Below are 18,453 nucleotides of genomic sequence, written 5' to 3'. Positions count from 1 at the left end.
TCATGTCATGACCTAAAATGTCATGTATCAGTTCAGAGCAAGGATATCTTCTGTCAGTTAAAGTAACAATTGAGGATTCAACAAAATTAAACAGGAGGGGTATAAAGTGGATAACAGGCATAAGCCAATTAATTTCCTACTGCATGTTACTAGATCAAGCCCATATCATGCATGTGTGTCAGAGTGGAGCAATGCAATCATAGTCTTCATTTCTGCCCTTGCAGTTCCCAAGAGCTGTCATATCGGTTAGCAGGTTTGCAATATTTATTAATTTATTTGTTTATTGAGATTTAATCACTGGGAAAGTCTGACTGAGTAGGTGCCCATTTTCATTGAGGTCTGGGGAGAAAATCTCCAACATATTATAAAAAAATATAATTTTACAAGCTTTAAAAACATTACAAAACATCTACAGTTTAAATAATTATACCAAATTAGATATAATGTAACAACATTGTTAAAAATAAATGCAACTTATATGACAATAATAATATAGACAGAAATTTTAGCCAGTTTATTGAAACTAAAGGTAAGTTAGTTTAATACAAACAGGCATTGAAATATGAAGTGAGAAAAAATAGGGTCACAGTGTATTTAGACATAGTACAACAACAACAACAACAACAACAACAGGGGAGAGAAATTAAATTAAGTTAGCAAGTGAGTAAGGAAGAGTAAGGAGGTCGAACATGAGGAGGAACACATTTTGGCTAGGAAGTCTTTAAGAATAATTTTAAAGGACTGAGGGAATTGACCCGATGCGTATAGATAAGGATTTCAAGGCTTTAGCGACATATTATGTGTACAGATCATACCCAGCAGATTTGATTTTGGTTTTACGGACAGAGAGACGTTTTTCATCACTGGATTGTAATGACTGAGTGGGAACAAAATTGTGCAGAATTGTATTTAGTGCCAGACAAGTAGATGGATGCTGGATAATTTTATATGTGGTAAGATGCTATGTATATGTTAGTTGATAGGGTAGTTCTAACTAATTTAGGCATTTTAGTGCTGTACATTGGTGGGTTCTGAAAGGGGTGTTTGCTGCAAATGTTGCCATTTATTATAGAATTGTTGAAGTTTTGCTTATGTTGATGCCTGGTGGCTAGTAAGGATAGGAGCATCAAAAAGTAGTAGGCGGAGGAGGTTAGTAGTGGCATGTGTAGTTCTAGTTGCATTGGAGAGAAAATCTTTGGCACTATAAAGCATCCATAGTTTTTGATGATTTTTTAATGCAAATTTTTCTATGCAGGTCGAATTTAAGATTATCATGGACTATCATCCCTAATAATTTGCTAGGAAAAATGGCTTCAGTGGTTGTATTATTAAAAGAGGGGATTTAATTTTTTTTTTTCATCAGAGAGGGATTTGAGGAAAAAAATAAGTAGTTTGTTTTTTTTTGGGGGGGGGTTGTGCATGAGGGGAACCATCTACATATTTTACTAGGGAGCAAGGGAGACCTGTTGTGTGGATGTGTGGAGAGACATGGTAAGAATATTAAAAGGAGGGGCGCAAGGATAGAGACTTGTGGTACACTGGTGGTGAATGGGTAGTATGGAGAGAGGGAGGAGTGCCTATTGGACAAATAGCTTTTGAACCACAGAAGGTCAGGCTGCGATAAACCTAGTGAGGACATTTGAAGTGGAAGATTGTGAGACAAGCTGTGTTGAAGGCTTTAGAAAAGTCTAGAAATAAGGAGGACACTAATTTGCTGTTATGTCTTGCTGTGTTAAGAATACCTATAAAGGTTAGAAGTACAGTGTTAGCACTATGTTGTGGATGGAAGGCATGCTGTGTAGGGAAAAGGTGTTCTTCCTGCAGGAGATAGTTTAGCAATTGCTTTTGAATACATTTTCCAAGGTTTTTGGAGAAGGAGGATAACATTGCTATAGGTCTAAAGTTAGTGATGTCTGTTGAATTCCTCCTTTATCTAGAGGGATAATGGTGATATTTTCTAGAAAGAAAGTACCTGGGACTCATGGATTTACCTGTTTAAAGGTACTGAGGCAGGATAGGCAATGCTATTTACTGTTGTTTTATGGTTCTCAGAAGGTCATCAGCTGAAGCAGAGTATGGTGAGTATGTTTAAGTGTAGTTTTATATAGGATGTGGGTACAGGTTTGAAGGTGAATGTGGATGTGCTGATGTGTGGCGTTAGGCAGGGTTGGGAATAGATGCAATCTTGCTCAGCTCAGGGATAAACTACACTATACCAACTTGGTCCAAAGATGCTTTTTAGCAATAACCCAGGCCAACAACAGCACAAAACCTTACATATGCAGATAAATCACATATACAGTGATGTGAGATAGTATGCAATATAACTAAGAATACAAAGGTAAGTAGAATTGAATCATTAGGAATACTATCACTATACTGAAAAAAAAAAGATAGTTTATCAATGTGTCAAAATCTGAGAATACAAATTCTTCTTGTATTACATAGAGTGTTATCAGTTGTAAACAGCTATATGGTTAATCTGAATCACAGAAACCTTTGTATTTATATTATTCCTTGTAATGTGCTTTTACTTGTCTTTAGAATATAAGGAGCTCAGTGACTGATTGAATGTTAATTATGTACAGTAATTCTAAGAGTAGGTGCAAGTTTATAAAATTACTTTTCTGAGGAATTTAATGCTTATGAAGGCCTTTATAGCTCTACACTGCTTTGACTTCCAGGAATAGGATTTTTTTCAGAAATGTACAGTAACTGTTGTTTAAAAACTTGAATGTGAGTGTGTTTAATAAAAAGGCAACACTGTTTTTATCAGGAGGCTGCTTTGCTTTGTTTTTGTTTATGTTGCAGCAGTGGTGCTCTAATCTGTGTGCTGCTTGGATAAATCTTAAAATTGTATTTTTTTGTAGTAAATTGGCATTATGTTGTGAGTAACAATAGAAAAGGGGTAGAACATGTACATTTTTGGCTGTGGCATTAATATTTCATTGGTTATAAGGTGTGAGATTTTGTATATTACTTCAATCGAGTTAAAACATTGTCAATCTGAAATTGTGTATGTGTGTGAAATGATAGCTATTGGTCCATTATTATTATTATTTATATTAAAGTTAATATAACCCTACATATTCTTCCAGGGCTGATAACCTGTGACATATAATTTATGTAACACAGTGCATACAGATCATACTTATCTCACTTCAAAATAACCTTACAGAAGCAATCATTTCTGAGATTGGTTCATATTTCTGTCAGTTTGTAACCACCAGTGAGTACTTCATTAATCTAATTCTAAAAGCAACTGTCAGGGAGTACCTTTGACTTTAGGCTATTAAATCTCAGCTCAGCAGTAATTAGTTACAATGGCTTAAGTGCTTGAAATGGGGAAGTGTGTTGTGCAGTGTTTCATGCTTTCCTAATGTAGTTTTTTTTAATAAAAGTGTGTTCCTGAAGCTGCAAATTAATTGAAACAAAACGTTTACATGCTGCAGTTAAGCATTTCTTTTGTGTCACCCTCTTTGCACATGCCCTCCCACTTAATATGACAATTTCTAACATCTGAAGAAGCCTCAGACAAGCTATTAATTAAAATAATGTGAAATAATTAATTACTTATTTAATTTCCTGTAGCACTTCCTAAGGTTTTGAAAACTCCTTGCTGATCTTACTTTAAAGTCCCAGCCAGACATCTCAAAACACTAGGAGCATTTTATTTTACTCCATGTTCCGTCACAACCACCTCCTGAGCCACAACAATGGATAAGCACACATGCTTTAAATCTGCACAATGTCGTACAAAGATTTTACATGTTGTTTAATGCACCTTGCATTCATTGACACTTCCAGTGTAAAGAGTCACCAGTAATAACAGAAAATGGTGATGGAAAACATTGTATGCTGGGGGAATTTACAGCTTTTTACTTATCTTCTGTGACAACCTGAAGTTATAAATAACTGAATGCACCTTCCATGCTTAGTTTTAATAACAAGTCATGCAAAGACCCTAGACATAACTGCATTTAATAACCCTATGTTTAAAATGCTATTCTCATCAAACTGATATGTAATTTAATTCTTTGGCATTACTGCAGCACAGAGGTAAGCGTGATCCTTTATTCAAACAAAAAGTAAAGATAACAACATCCTTCTGTAGACCTTGTATTTAGATAATATAAACTAATTTTCAAATGACAATAGCAGATAACACCTGGTGTAAAGTTAGTTTCAACAAATAATATTTGTTTATTGTGACTATGGGCTAAAAACTGGTATTTATTTAATGTAAATGCAACGTGTTGTACACTGATTTTTTACCAAAATGCTGCCAAGATTTCTTCCTGTGAAAATATAATACAGCATTAAATGATTAGTGGGTGTTGCACCATTTCTGTCTAGGTGAAAATGAAATGGTAAACAGAAGAGTAAAGCATGAGGTATATTAAACGTGTACTGTTAGATGCAGTGCATTGGCTTCATTAACCATCATTCTCAGCAAATATGTTTCCTTTAGAAGCAGAGAGTTGCTAGTGGCAGCTGAAAAAAAAGATTTTATTTTAACTATATTATTAAGCAGACACTGTGTTCATCTTTATAAGCACTTGTAGTGTAAGACTGAAATGATGTAACTGAGATCAGAGGAATCAACCACTACTACAAAGGTTAATGCCCCAAGGAAATGTTTTTGATTATAATTGATGATGCAATCAAGCCACAAAATGGACACAAGTTAGTCAGTACAACAGGCTTAAAACTTTGTCATCAAAGAACACTAAATTTACAGTAATCTTCAGTTGACGATTGGATGGGAGAAAGAAAATTCACCCCGGGGATCACGTCTAGACAGGGGTCCAGGGAAGTAAATAGTGTGGGAAGAAATAGCCAGGGAATAGCCAGGGGAATAGTACCAAACTATGAACCTATGAACCTTAGGAAAGCTTGAACTGACCAGCTTTGAAACAAACAGAAATTGAGAGTATAGCCACCCGGCAGTGTAAAACTTGGATCTAGATGATTGTAACTGCTGAAGTGACACCACAAACCCATGTGCAAAAATGGGAAATGAGGTTGTGGATGGATGGATGAATGAATGGATATCATACATGAGCACACACACACATGAACACACATGCACACTCACACAAACACACAGGCACACATTAACATATGTAGATACACACAAACACATAGGCAAGCATACATATGTTTAGAAACAAAGACACGCACAAACACACACACACACACACACACACACACACACACACACACACACACACACACACACACACACACACACACACACACACACACACACACACACACACACACACACACATATACACGAGTATATGTTGATTTATTATCAAAATGCTTCATTATCGAACCACAGGCGATCAATGCCAGTATTTCAAAAATCAAATTACCCCAAAACTGACAAAACAAACAAGCAGAAACTGCAAAAGGAAAGAGTTTCCTTTTGCATTCCATCTCTAAAATCCAGCCACACATTCAGACATAATTTGACAGAATACTTGTAGTGTTAAAGAAAAGTTTTGTTAAGGTAAAGTGCAGGGTTTATATTAGGTCTGAGGACAGGATCATGGTTAAGTTTAACATGCATTAGTAACATGGTAGAGGAAGCTTATTCCCCCTGCACCCCTTTACTAATGTGTGCTAACCCTAATTGTAACCCTGCCCCTAGCCCCACATATAACCCTAACCATTACCGCAACCCTGTACCTTATCTTAGAAAATTACTTTCCATAAGACAACTAAACAAGCTATTCAGACACACACACACACACACACACACACACACACACACACACACACACTAAATTCCTCATCTTATTTAGCCCTTGCACTAACCTTAATTTACATAGGGTCTATATTAGAAGACCGAATGTTTAGGTGATCGAACACCTAAACATCGATCTTCTAATATCGAAAGCAAAAAATGGCGAATGGACGATTTAACGCAGGGAAAGATTTCCCCTTGGCAGTTAGCCAGAGTTTGCTATTTCCCTACGGTTGAGCGATCTCGGAGTTGGTATATTTAGTTGGGGGGGGGTGGGGGGTGAAGCCCCCCACTTAATTTAGATGTAAAGTAATGTTTTTGTGTTATGGCCGAGGGATGTGTTTCCTTGGGATGTTCGACATTGTGCAGTTCAATATTAGAAGATCGATGTTTAGGTGTTCGATCACCTAAAAAGTCGGTCTTCTAATATAGACCCTCTGCATAGACTTGCACAAATACTCTCACCTATAGCACCAAAACTTTCAGTATATCTGAAATTTTCAGCATTAGAATCCCAAATTTAAACTTACATTGCCTGTATGTATTCAGTGTTCCTTCACTCGAGATCTTCAAAGTTTGATAAAAAGTACACTTGATCACATTTCAACATCATGCACTCTAGCGATGAACTTCAGATTCGACAGAGTGAGCAACACACACACACACGCACTCACACACGCACTCACACACACACACACACATACACACACACACACACACACACACACACACACACACACACACACACACACACACACACACACACACACATGTAGGTATGGGGATACACAAAATATGTTTAAAGCACACCTAAAATAAATCCTCCCACACATGGAAAATAAATACATAATTAAAAAAAACACTAATTTCATAAATGTCGTAGTGCATTGTATATGAACAAGTAATATACCACACACACAGGCTTAAAAGGCAGTTTATGATTCGCTTGTCTCATAAGATCCAGGATGCAGTCATATCTGTTAAGTGCAAGACCCGGCATATGTTACAGCTTACAATATTTATTTATGTATTTGTCTATCTATACACACACAAGATAGTTTTATCAATATATATATATATATATATATATATATATATATATATATATATATAAATAAATAAATAAATATATATATATATATATATATATATATATATATGTGCGTGTGTGTCTGTGTGTGCACTTGTGTTTGATTATGTATACAGACAGACAGCAGTATGCAAGTCAAATGTGCAATGTACAATATAATAAAATATATAGGTGGACAAATATGATTGCTTTGTTTAGCAGAAGAAGCAAAGTACATAAAATGCAGTTAAAAGGGGTTAATTTTTTTAACTTCTTTGATTTCACCCTTTACAGACCAATTACTTTCCTGTGCCCTTTGGGGGAAAAGAGCTTCTGCTCAATAACAAATGATTCCTGAGCATCTGCACTGTATTTTATATTTAGCAGATTACAATCTTAGTCCCATCAGTAGGAGAGAACCCAGTACGCTGACAGGCCCTAAATCATGCTCTTTGATTGTAATTGACAAGAAAAGCATTTGAGATAAGGAAAAACATATTTTATTCATCTTTGATTACACTGTGATGTGATTTGGTGACATAATAAAGCTGTGAGCTGCAGAGAGAAAGGCAATAATTCCTACTTGAGGGTCTGACATGCTGTAGCCTTTAAGCCTTCTTCATACCAAGGCCTTTAACCACAATAGCTCTCTTGATGGAGTCGAGACAAATAGAGCTTCCAGCTAGAATTCCTACAGGCAAAATACTTTGAAATAACATTTCTTCAGCCCACTCTGCTGATGTACTCTGCATGATGAAGAGTACGGAGAAATGGACAGCCTCGATTTCATTTTCAGGGAGTTCTCCTTTGGCAACTAAGTATAAAAATGTACACCAGACTTAGGGAATATGTGACAGTGAAAACTGAAAAACACTGACCTATTTTCTATTCTTAGATGTAGGACTCAGTGCATGTTTCATCTATATATAAATCCTGTAATAAGCAAGACACATCTAGACCTATGCAGTCATGTTCACAGAGCTGATATTAAAAGAATGCCAATGCGGAATAAATTACCTGGCAGCAGGTATGCATTTTGCAAGGTATGGTCTGGTGACACCTTACACTAATGGAGTTTTGTGAGCTCCATTAAGAAATCTCTAATGACATAATGCAGATGAACCACTCTGCCAAACACAAATCCCCTTACACACAAAGGTGAAAACTCAAACTGTAAGTATTTTTGGAGAGGGCAACCCACCACCACCTCCATATGCCTGAACTTATATATATACTACAATGACAGTCGCACAGACGTGAACATGGGAGAAATCTTACAAAATAAAGAAATTACTGACAGCACGTGCACACAGAATTTTCACTGCCAGTAACTTTGTGTGGTAGCCGTTCGAGTTTTGGTCCTTGATGTCATGTGACTCAAACACTTGATGTTCACAGAATGTGAACAGGGTAATCTGTAAAGAAGCCAGCTTGATGTCACAATAGGTAGCCTCTTTCGACTTGCTCAACTATCACATTAGTCTTTGCACTCAAATAATAACCGTAATACATCCCCAGGTATCTCCATGAAAATATAATCTGTCAATACATGTAATGCAAATAAAAGATTCAGTCCCAAGAAGTAGATGTGTGATAAAAGTCATGCATTGGATAAAAGCTCACTGTCTAACCTTCAAAGATAACTTAGTGATAGATTGTATTTGTGTTAGAGTAACACATTTCATTTGACTCTATTTGACCTTTTGGTGTCTGGGACAGCCATTACACCATTTGCCAATCACTGTTATCATGAATGAAGGATCATGTTATTGGTATGATGCAGGTTTACCTTTCCACGTCATTTAACACAAGCATTATTAGCAAGATAATGTTGCAATGGATAAACAAACATCTTCTGGTAATATACTATTAACAGACAGATTTCTTTTAAAAAGTAGCCACTATGTTTTGCAGAAACTAATAGTCATTCATTAGGATCTAGCATCAGGATGTCATTCTTACTGGAATGAATTACACGAAAGTAACAGGGAGAAGTGAGACATGGGGCTGCTGGAGAACAGACTGTATAAGAATGACAGAAAAAGAAAATACAGACCTGGAGTAAGAATCTTCACAAAAAGAGGGAATCAGATGTTGGATTAAAGAGAAAAAGAACACACATTAATGGAGCAATTCACAGGACAGGGTCAGAGTCTACGTTAAGTGTCCTGGCAGTTAAAATACAGGTAGATACAGAGAATCACCTACCAGACACAAACAGAAGTGGAGGATGAGAGAGAGTCAAGGAGAAGGAAGGAGCAGAGAAGTAGGATAAGAAGAAGAGGGTAATATACATGGAGACATGACTCTCCCAGGAGCTGACCAATGATTCTGTGCACCAGAATAGTAGCGGGAGGTCTTGAGCTATGAATGTTCAGTCAGCTGGGGCAGGACTGTGACAGAAAGGGCAGAATTTTGGATGTGGCCATAACCAGGAAAGAGGCAATTATGAAGGTTAAGTAACTGTGACTAAATAAAAATCATGCTGCTGTGTGGCTTAGAGCTGGGAAAAGGGTAAGAATGCAAAGTCAACGCTGATGGTGTGGAACTTTACAAAGCTGGAGGAGAGGTGCAAGAATGGGCGAGCGACTAGCAGCAAACTGAAATAAGGAAGCTACACAAATGAACTACAGATGCAGTCAAGATGTAACACGAATAGATCATAGATGGAGTAAGGAAGCTACACAAATGGACCACAGATGGAGGAAGGAAGCTGCTCAAATAGACCACAGATGGAGTAAGGTAGTTACATGAGTGGATCACAGATGGAGTAAGGACACTACATGAAAGGATCACAGATGGCATAAGGAAACTGTATGAATGGCTCACAAATGGAGTAAGAAACCTACATCAATGGATCACAGATGGAGTAAGAAAACTACATGAATGAATCACAGAAACTACATCAATGAATCACAGATGGAGTAAGGAAGCTACATGAATGGATCAGAGATGGAGTAACAAAACTACATGAATTAATCACAGATGCAGTAAGGCAGCTACATGAATGAATCACAGATAGGATCAGGAAGCTACATGAGTGGATCACAGATGGAGTATGTAAACTGCATGAATGGATCATGGAGTAAGGAAACTACATGAATGGATCACAGATGGAGTAAGGAAGCTACATGAATAGATCACAGAGGGAGTAAGGAAACTACATGAATGGATCACATTTGGAGTAAGGAAACTACATGAATGGATTACAGATGGAGTAAGGAAGCTACATGAATAGATCACAGAGGGAGTAAGGAAACTACATGAATGGACCACATATGGAGTAAGGAAACTACATGAATGGATCACAGATGGAGTAAGGAAGCTACATGAATAGATCACAGAGGGAGTAAGGAAACTACATGAATGGATCACATATGGAGTAAGGAAACTACATGAATGGATCACAGATGGAGTAAGGAAGCTACATGAATGGATCACAGATAGGGTAACAAAGGACTGTGACAGAAAGGGCAGAATTATGAATGTGGCCATAACTAAGAAAGGGGCAATTATGAAGGTTAAGTAACTGTAATCCCAATAAAAAATCATGCTGCTGCTGTGTGGTTTATAGCTGGGAAAAGGGTAAGAATGCAAAGTCAACGCTGATGGTGTGGAACTTTACAAAGCTGGAAGAGAGGTGCAAGAATGGGCGAGCGACTAGCAGCAAACTGAAATAAGGAAGCTACACAAATGAACTACAGATGGAGTCAAGATGTAACACAAATAGATCATAGATGGAGTAAGGAAGCTGCACAAATGGACCACAGATGGAGGAAGGAAGCTGCTCAAATGGACCACAGATGGAGTAAGGAAGCCTCACAAATCGACCACAGATGGAGTAAGGTAGTTACATTCTAGCCATATACACTTTTGAGTAGGGACTCTTAAAAGTTATTTCCGCCATTTAGAAGCACTTCATAATGCTTATCTTTCTAATCAAGAAAGGATGCATATGATAATCCTGGCATAAATTTATAACTACCTCTCCAATCATCAGGACTTGCTTTCAAAGTAGACAAAGTAGTGGTTTGCTTGAAATGTGGTTGTGATATATTCTATAGGCTAAGGATACATTGAGTTAGGAACTATTTGCTTGATCTGTAGTGCTAACTTATTATACAGGCCCAAAGTACATAGAATTAGGAACCTTTTCCTTCTGTGAGTCTTGTTTATTTGTTGGTTTAGATTTAGGTTCCTAACATAGGTGTTTGCTAAGTCACTGATTTTGTGAAGAAATAGGAGTTCAAATAGGACTGGGCCTTTCATGGCTCAAAAAGGTTGACAGAGGTCACTTCAGAGTAGCTGGTGGGCTACTGAATATAAGGATGGTTGTCATAATTTATTGGGAAAGTTGATGGATTCAAGGCCTTTAATTTTCTTGGTTAAATGTTAATGGGGCCTTTCCACTTGAATAATAATCTTGGATTTGTACATACTGTATTTAGTGACTGGTGTGACAAGGTAAGAGTAGAGATATGGACAAGAATGAGTGAAGAGGAGACCAAAATTCTAAAGAAAAGTAGACTGTTGTGACTTAAACAAAATAAAGCATGATTATTGCTGTTATGGCCAAAGTTACGACTTACAAAAAGTAAAAAGTAAGGGGCAGGTGAGGTGAAAGAGGCACAGTAAAAGATGACTAGCCCAAAGGCAACAAAGGAGTTGAGGGCAGCAATAGTACAGTTTGAAACATAGTTAACAGATAGGCTGAGGCAGAGCTGAGGATTTTGATTTACATGAAAAATACAATCAAGTCAGGAGCCACACTTGTATACTAAGCTGACTATATATCTTAATAGATTACTTGCTATTCAAGTGCAAAGAAAAAAAAACTTAGATTCTGAGCTAGTATAATGTTATATTAAACAGATTAAGTAACAGCCATATCCTTATGCCATGCAATATATAACAATTTTTCATTTGAACAGACACTTCACTCATAATTAACAATATTAGGACACTTGAAGTCATTTATTTCTTCCTCTTTTAATTTCTTCAAATCTTTTAGGTTTCTAATACCATGACGGGAATGGACCCCATTCCTAAATCAAAGTATGATTAAAGTTCATGAAATTAATATTGTTTCAGTCTTTGATGTCAGCCAGAAGTGCTCTTTGCAGCACCCACAATGTGCCCAGTAATGACTCCTTCTGCAATCTGTATGGAGTTATATGTATTGGTAACATATCTAAATATGACTGTACCTTCTTTTTTATAAGACCCGTTGCTCCTGCTACTATTGGAACCATCTGGGTATCTTTCTTACACATGGCTCTTGTTTCTGTCTGAAAATCCTGATATTTTATGACTTTGTGCCTTTCTGTATGCAAGACACTAGTCACTGGGTATGGCGATTTCAATGATCAATGCTACTTTTCTCTTCTTTTCATGGACCATGATATCCAGTTTCTAGCATCTATCTTTTGAACTGTTTGCAATGGATTGTCCGATGTAATGTAGACTTCATCATTTTCTATGATGATTTGTGGCTCATGTTTTCAGTGTTTTTCAGCCATTTCAATACCATAATGTTTGCACAATCCCCAGTGCAACAGTCTTGCCACATTATTATGCCTTTCAGTATACAGTCCTTCTGCCATTAATATGTCACAACCACAAATGAGGTGTGCAATTATTTCCAATTCTGTTTTACAAAACCTACATTTGTCTGTTTCTCCCAAATGTTCAATGGACTTTGTAAATCCGCATGTATGTAGCCCACTATCTTATGCCACCAATATTAGCCCTTCATCCCTTGGTTTGAATTTGCCTCTCCTTAGCCATTCCTATATTTGTTCCTGATTAACATGAGGTTCTTCAAGAAGTTTTGTATACTTATAACTATATTTATGCAGTTTCCACATTTCTTGCCTTCTCATGTGGTCCTTCACCTTATATTCTTTCTTTTGTTTTTTGGCACATTCAGTTGCTGCCTGATATTTATCTACTTCTAGTTTTATTTCCATTCCTGCTTGATGCCGATATGCTTCTGCTAGACTAAGCAGGGAAGTCATCTTAAATTTATTCTCCTCATGTTTCATAACTTTCATTACATTTGGATCTTGTAAGGCTAGCAGATATGTGTGGAGTCCCACGACTGCAGATCTATACAGGTGATCAATTTCAAGGAGACCTATCCCTCCTTCAGAATGGGGAATATATAATCTTGGTATGCACTGAGGTTTATAAATCATTTGATGAGCATGAAGCATCCTTCTTGTTTTTCTGTCCAACCTATCCAACATGTTTTGAGGCCAGTCAATCACTCCAAAACTGTAAGTTAGGACAGGAAGAACAAATTGGTTTATAGCCTGGATTTTGTTTCCAGCTGTCAATGCTGTTTTCAGGATTAATTTGTCTAAAGTATTCCTTACTAAGTTTTATTCACATTTGTTCATGGTTTATTGTTGATCCGTCATCATTTCCCAAATATTATACACTCCCTCTTGCTCAAGTCCTTTTATATCACATTCTTGTCCCAAACTGATATTTTCCTGGTGCTGCAGTTTTCCTGCTTTAAAGGTTGCTTTTGCACATTTATTAAGACCAAATTATGTTCTTATATCATCTGAAAATGTTTTGACAACTTGTAGTTGTGCTTCCAGTTTCTCATCTGATGAGCTATACAGTTTTAAATCATTGACAAAGAAAATATGAGAAGTCTTTACACTTTGTTGTTTTCTAGGAGCCAAATTGTATCCATGGCCTAAGCTGTTAAGTAGACAGCTTAATGGGCTAAGGACAAGGCAGAATAGCAGCAGTGACAGAGAGTCACCCTGAAATATCCCTCTTTGAATTTTTATCCCTGGAATAATAATTTGTCCTTTATCATAGCTTAATTAAAACGTGGTCTGCCACTGATTCATGGTCACTGTAATGTAGTCAATCAGTGTAGGGTGTGTCTTATACATTTTAAGCACTCTTTTATCCATGGATGTGGGATACCATCAAATGCTTTTTTGTATCCATACATACTTAAATTCTTCCCCTTTCTACAGTTTTCCACTATGACTTTATTCAACAAGTGATCCTTTGTTCCATATGACTTTCTTTTATTGCCCTTTTGTTCTATTGCCATAATTGAGTTTTCTTCTAAATGACTATAAACTCTGTCTGCATCAATTCCAGTGTATAGTTTATATGTCGTTGGAAGTCAAGTTATTGGTCTATAATTTTTAGGGTAGCTTGCAGGTTCACTCCTAAGTAGGAGCATTGTTTTTCCTATTGTTAGCCAGGCTGGTGTCTTTTCGGGGTGCGCATATAAATAGTTCTTACTCATGGCTAAATCTTCGTGCAAAGATGTTAATACTTTTAACCAGAAGTTATGTGCCACATCTGGGCCTGGAGTTTTCCAATTAGAGCCTTTTCTTAACTTTGTTTCAGTCTCTCTCTGTCTGTTACTTCATCCCTTTTCATATTCATGTAACTTTAAACTTTTTATTCCTTCTTTTACTTCTTCTATCCATGTAGCATCTTTGTTATGTACCACTGGATCTTCATAGGTACTTCTCCAAAGTGTATCCATTTCTTCTTTTTTGGTGGTCTTTCAATTCCTTTACCTTTTTATCCAATTCTGTATAAAACTTTTTTGGGTCATCAATTAATTGCTTATTTTGTACTTTTCCTTTATATTTATCTGCATATCTTCTATGTTTTTCTGCCTGTGCTGAGATTTTTAGTTTGTTATTTGCGATAGTGCATAACAGATCCTGATCTGGTTTAATACTGTGCATTGCTTTTCTCACTTCTGTCTTTCTAAGTATTTTGTTGATCTGTTCTCTCTTCTATACTCTTCTAACAGTGACACTTCTTGTCATAATTGCTTTATAGTTTTCTCTATCTGATATTTCTATGATGGTATTCGATTCCTCCCCTTCCTTTCCCTCACTACCCTGTGTTCTTGTGGTGGAACTTTATCAGTTATTAATTTAGCTGCACAGTAATATATCCTGTTTACTTCTGTTATATCGCATGGATCTCTATGGACAGTCCTAATTCCTGTGTTCCTTTGTTTTATCAAACTTCTAACTTTTGGGTTTTATTGATCTTCTGCAGTCTGTTTCTGAGTTTCATTGATCTTGATATGTCTATCTATTTCGATTAAATCAAGCAACTCTTCTCTTAGCTCATTATCTTCTAGACTGAGGGCGCATTTTATTTGTTTTCTATTTCCTGCGGGCATTCCATAGAAAGTTCTGTTGCATCTTCCTGCGGCACATTCTCTTCAATTTCATCCTGTGCCATCCGTTGCTTTGTCATATAGGAACTGACTGGCCTATTACTCTTCAACATTAACTGCGTCATAGTTTTTTGAGGTCCGAATGGAGAGATGATACATCAGCAAGCAAAGGAGAATAGTATTGCTGTAATTGAATTCATCGTCAAATCTTGGTGAGTACCTTCATGAGGTGGACCCTGTTTTTCACAAATTCTCACCAAGACAACAATGATATATAGACTGCATTTATATAGCATGTATCATAGACAGAAATAGGTCAAAAATTTAAAAAGATAGCTGGATGCACAAGACCCAGGATAAAAAAAAGTGCCCAAATCCTGGTAGGTGCACTGGTGTCAGGACTGGAAGAATGACAATGTAAAATCCTCAAAATATGAAAACATTCCTACAAAGGCCCAGGGTGAGATGCCCCCTGTTGTAGAAGAAAGTAGCAGTCCACAAAAATCACAAAAACTGATAGGCCAAAGAAAAGCCATAAAGACGATAAAGTGGACTAATGAGGATAAGAAAAAAATTATGTATTGTTACTATTATGTAAAATGCCCAGAATTTCCAGATACAAGATGTAAAAAAAAGATTAAAAGAGAAATTAGAGGAAATAAAAATACTTCCACAAGAAAAACTGTCAGAAACTGCAAATAAAAAATTGTGATTAATAAAACAGATTTGTGAAAAACAGTATATAGACCAAAAAAACTTTGATCTGTTTGGGAAAAGATGCATCTGAGAAAGTGTAAAAATATAAACAACAAAACCTAGATAGTTTTGAAAAGTATAGAAAAGAAATATGAACATGGGCAAAAAGAAAGATTTGATATGGTGCAATATCTATACAAAGGTGGAAGCCAAATTAATCAACCTAACGAACGCAACCCCAAAGATCTTCAAAGAGAAATACAGGCAAAAGCATTCAGACATGGACAATTTCACAATAAAAAACATAATATCACAAAGAGGAAGTATAGAAAAGAAGATTAGTAAAGTAGAAGTTAAAAAAATAGAAAATGAAGTTATGGAGGGCCTGCAAAGTGAAGGATATAGTGTAGAAAGTCTAACACAGGTTATATCACAGCATGATGGAACGAGTCCCTAAAGTAAGGAGAAACAGGAAGATCAGGAAACATATGAAGAAGAAATATTGACATGGGAAAGAAAAAGAGATTTAATAAGGTGTAATATCTATGCAAAGGAGAAATCAAAACTAATCAATAAAGAGGAAAAGTAGAAAAGGAGATTAATAATGGAGACGTTAAAGAAATAGAAACTGAGGTTATGGAATATTTCCAAAGTGAAGGATTCAGTGTAGAAAATCTAATTCAGAAAGCACCACAACAGGAAACCAGTGGAATGGGAAGCAATCGATCGGGTGCCATATGAAGAAAATTTGAAGCCTTCCACAGGAAATCAGTTATTTCTTCCTGTATCAGTAGCATAATGAACAATCAGAAATGCCTTCAAGTATAGACTCATAGGTTCATATGATCATATGTAGCCACACTCAGGCTAGTCTAATGACCACCAGGGCCTTTGTAAGTCTATCCATGCAAATCAACCCAGTTATGTTCCTATATATCATGGGCATTTATTAGGGGTTCATATGTTAGGAAGTTTCTAATGGTTATGTGAGGGGGTTAGTTTGGATGTAGTTACTGTTTCCATCTGTCTTTCAGAGACATGGGGGCTAGACCTGGGGTGAATTTCTATTTTCCTATCCATTGATCAAGGTTATGCTTAAATGGGGTTAGGTATGGATTCCACTTCGCATAGATGGGAATCCTTTCCCAGAACATGAGGATCCTCTGAGACACACATCTGTCTCACCAACATGTTCTATTTATGTTGCAAGCAAAGTTGAAATCCTTGGATCTAGTGGTTCTGATGCTATTTATTCTGCAGATGTGCAAAAAAGCACATCCACTGATGCACTGAATGGCAGACATAGATTGCCTCCCACTAGCCTGCAGGAGACAAAATATACAGATAGCAGACTCATAGATTCATAGGATCATATGTAGCCACACATATGATCCTATGTGTTTATACCCTGAATTATCTTGATAAAGAACCTTTATGAGCATTCCAGCTGTTGTATATGCTTGTTCGGGCACATTCCAAAGGGGGCATTATACTCAATGATGTGTTTGATAAGGGCTGAATAAAGTGCACTATGACTTCCTTGGACCTGGTTGTCATGCCCTTATTTATAAGTTGGGTGACATTGAATGATTAAAAAAACAATAAAAAGCTTAAAGAGCATAAAGCGCATACTGCAAAGAGGTCCACAGGCAAATCCACAAACAAAACGTAAGTGCATAAAACACAGGTTTAGTGAATGTCCAAAACATATATACTAAAATACAAAAGTCAGGTTTAGCAATTGTCTAGCTTCACTTTTTGCTTTCATCGTTCAGATTTCATTAGAACCAAACAGGAAACTTGTGTGACCAATCTTAAAATAATAAAAGGACATGTGAACCTTTTGTACCCTGGAAAAGGCTGAAATAATCAAATTATTCATTGTAAGAAAATCAAACATAGTTGGAGTAATAGACCTTTGCATTATACAGTTTTGTTTTGTAAAAATAGATCACTGCACCTATAGGCCATATTGACTTGTAATTTCTATATTTTATCAATTCATGTTTACAGTAAGATTTGTTACATTTCAAAATTTTTATGAGCTGATTAGATCAATATTTAACATCCTAGTACATAGTTTTTAATGCATTTTTAATTCAGTCACATGAAGGGTAATATAATGCATTTCCTGGCATTGAGTTTTAATCCATGACTTTGGCAGTAGTCATTTGTCTTTGTTAAACCTTCTTATAAGATGTTTGTGTCATGGGGGAATCTATAACAGCTCCCAGCTTGCAATCATCTGTGAACTTGGTCAACCAAAGGCCCTTGACATTAGCCTTTATCTCTGACAAGTAGATGACAAATGGGAGTGGCCCCAGCATGGAGCCCCGAAGTACCCATCTGGTGAATGGTGTCTTAGTGGAGGTGGTGACACTATCTCCTAACTTCCTGTTTCCTGTCTGTGAGCCAGCTGGCAATCTAGTGAGTTATGTAGGGGCTTATGCCCAGTTTGGTGAGTTTGTCAACTATACCTGATTTGAGAATTGTAACGAATGCCTTAGCCAGGTCCAGGTGTGCACCATCTCCCCCTCATCCATTGCCTTGGTGACATTCTCAAAGAAATCCACAGGTTTAGCAGGCATGACTTCCCTTGACAAAGTCAGACCAGGCTGTGTCCAGTGTCTGAAGGCTCCCTGTGCCTTTGTTGATCATTTCCATCATAATTCATTCCATAGCTTTGAATATTAGACTAGTTAGACTAATGGGTCTGTAATTTCTGGGGTTGGCTGATGCTTCAACCTTGTG

This window comes from Protopterus annectens, chromosome 4.part1 (genome assembly GCF_019279795.1).
Source record: "Protopterus annectens isolate FY-2018-M chromosome 4.part1, PAN1.0, whole genome shotgun sequence".
In the NCBI taxonomy this organism is placed as follows: Eukaryota; Metazoa; Chordata; order Ceratodontiformes; family Protopteridae; genus Protopterus; species Protopterus annectens.
Note: the sequence above shows the minus strand (reverse complement) of the source record.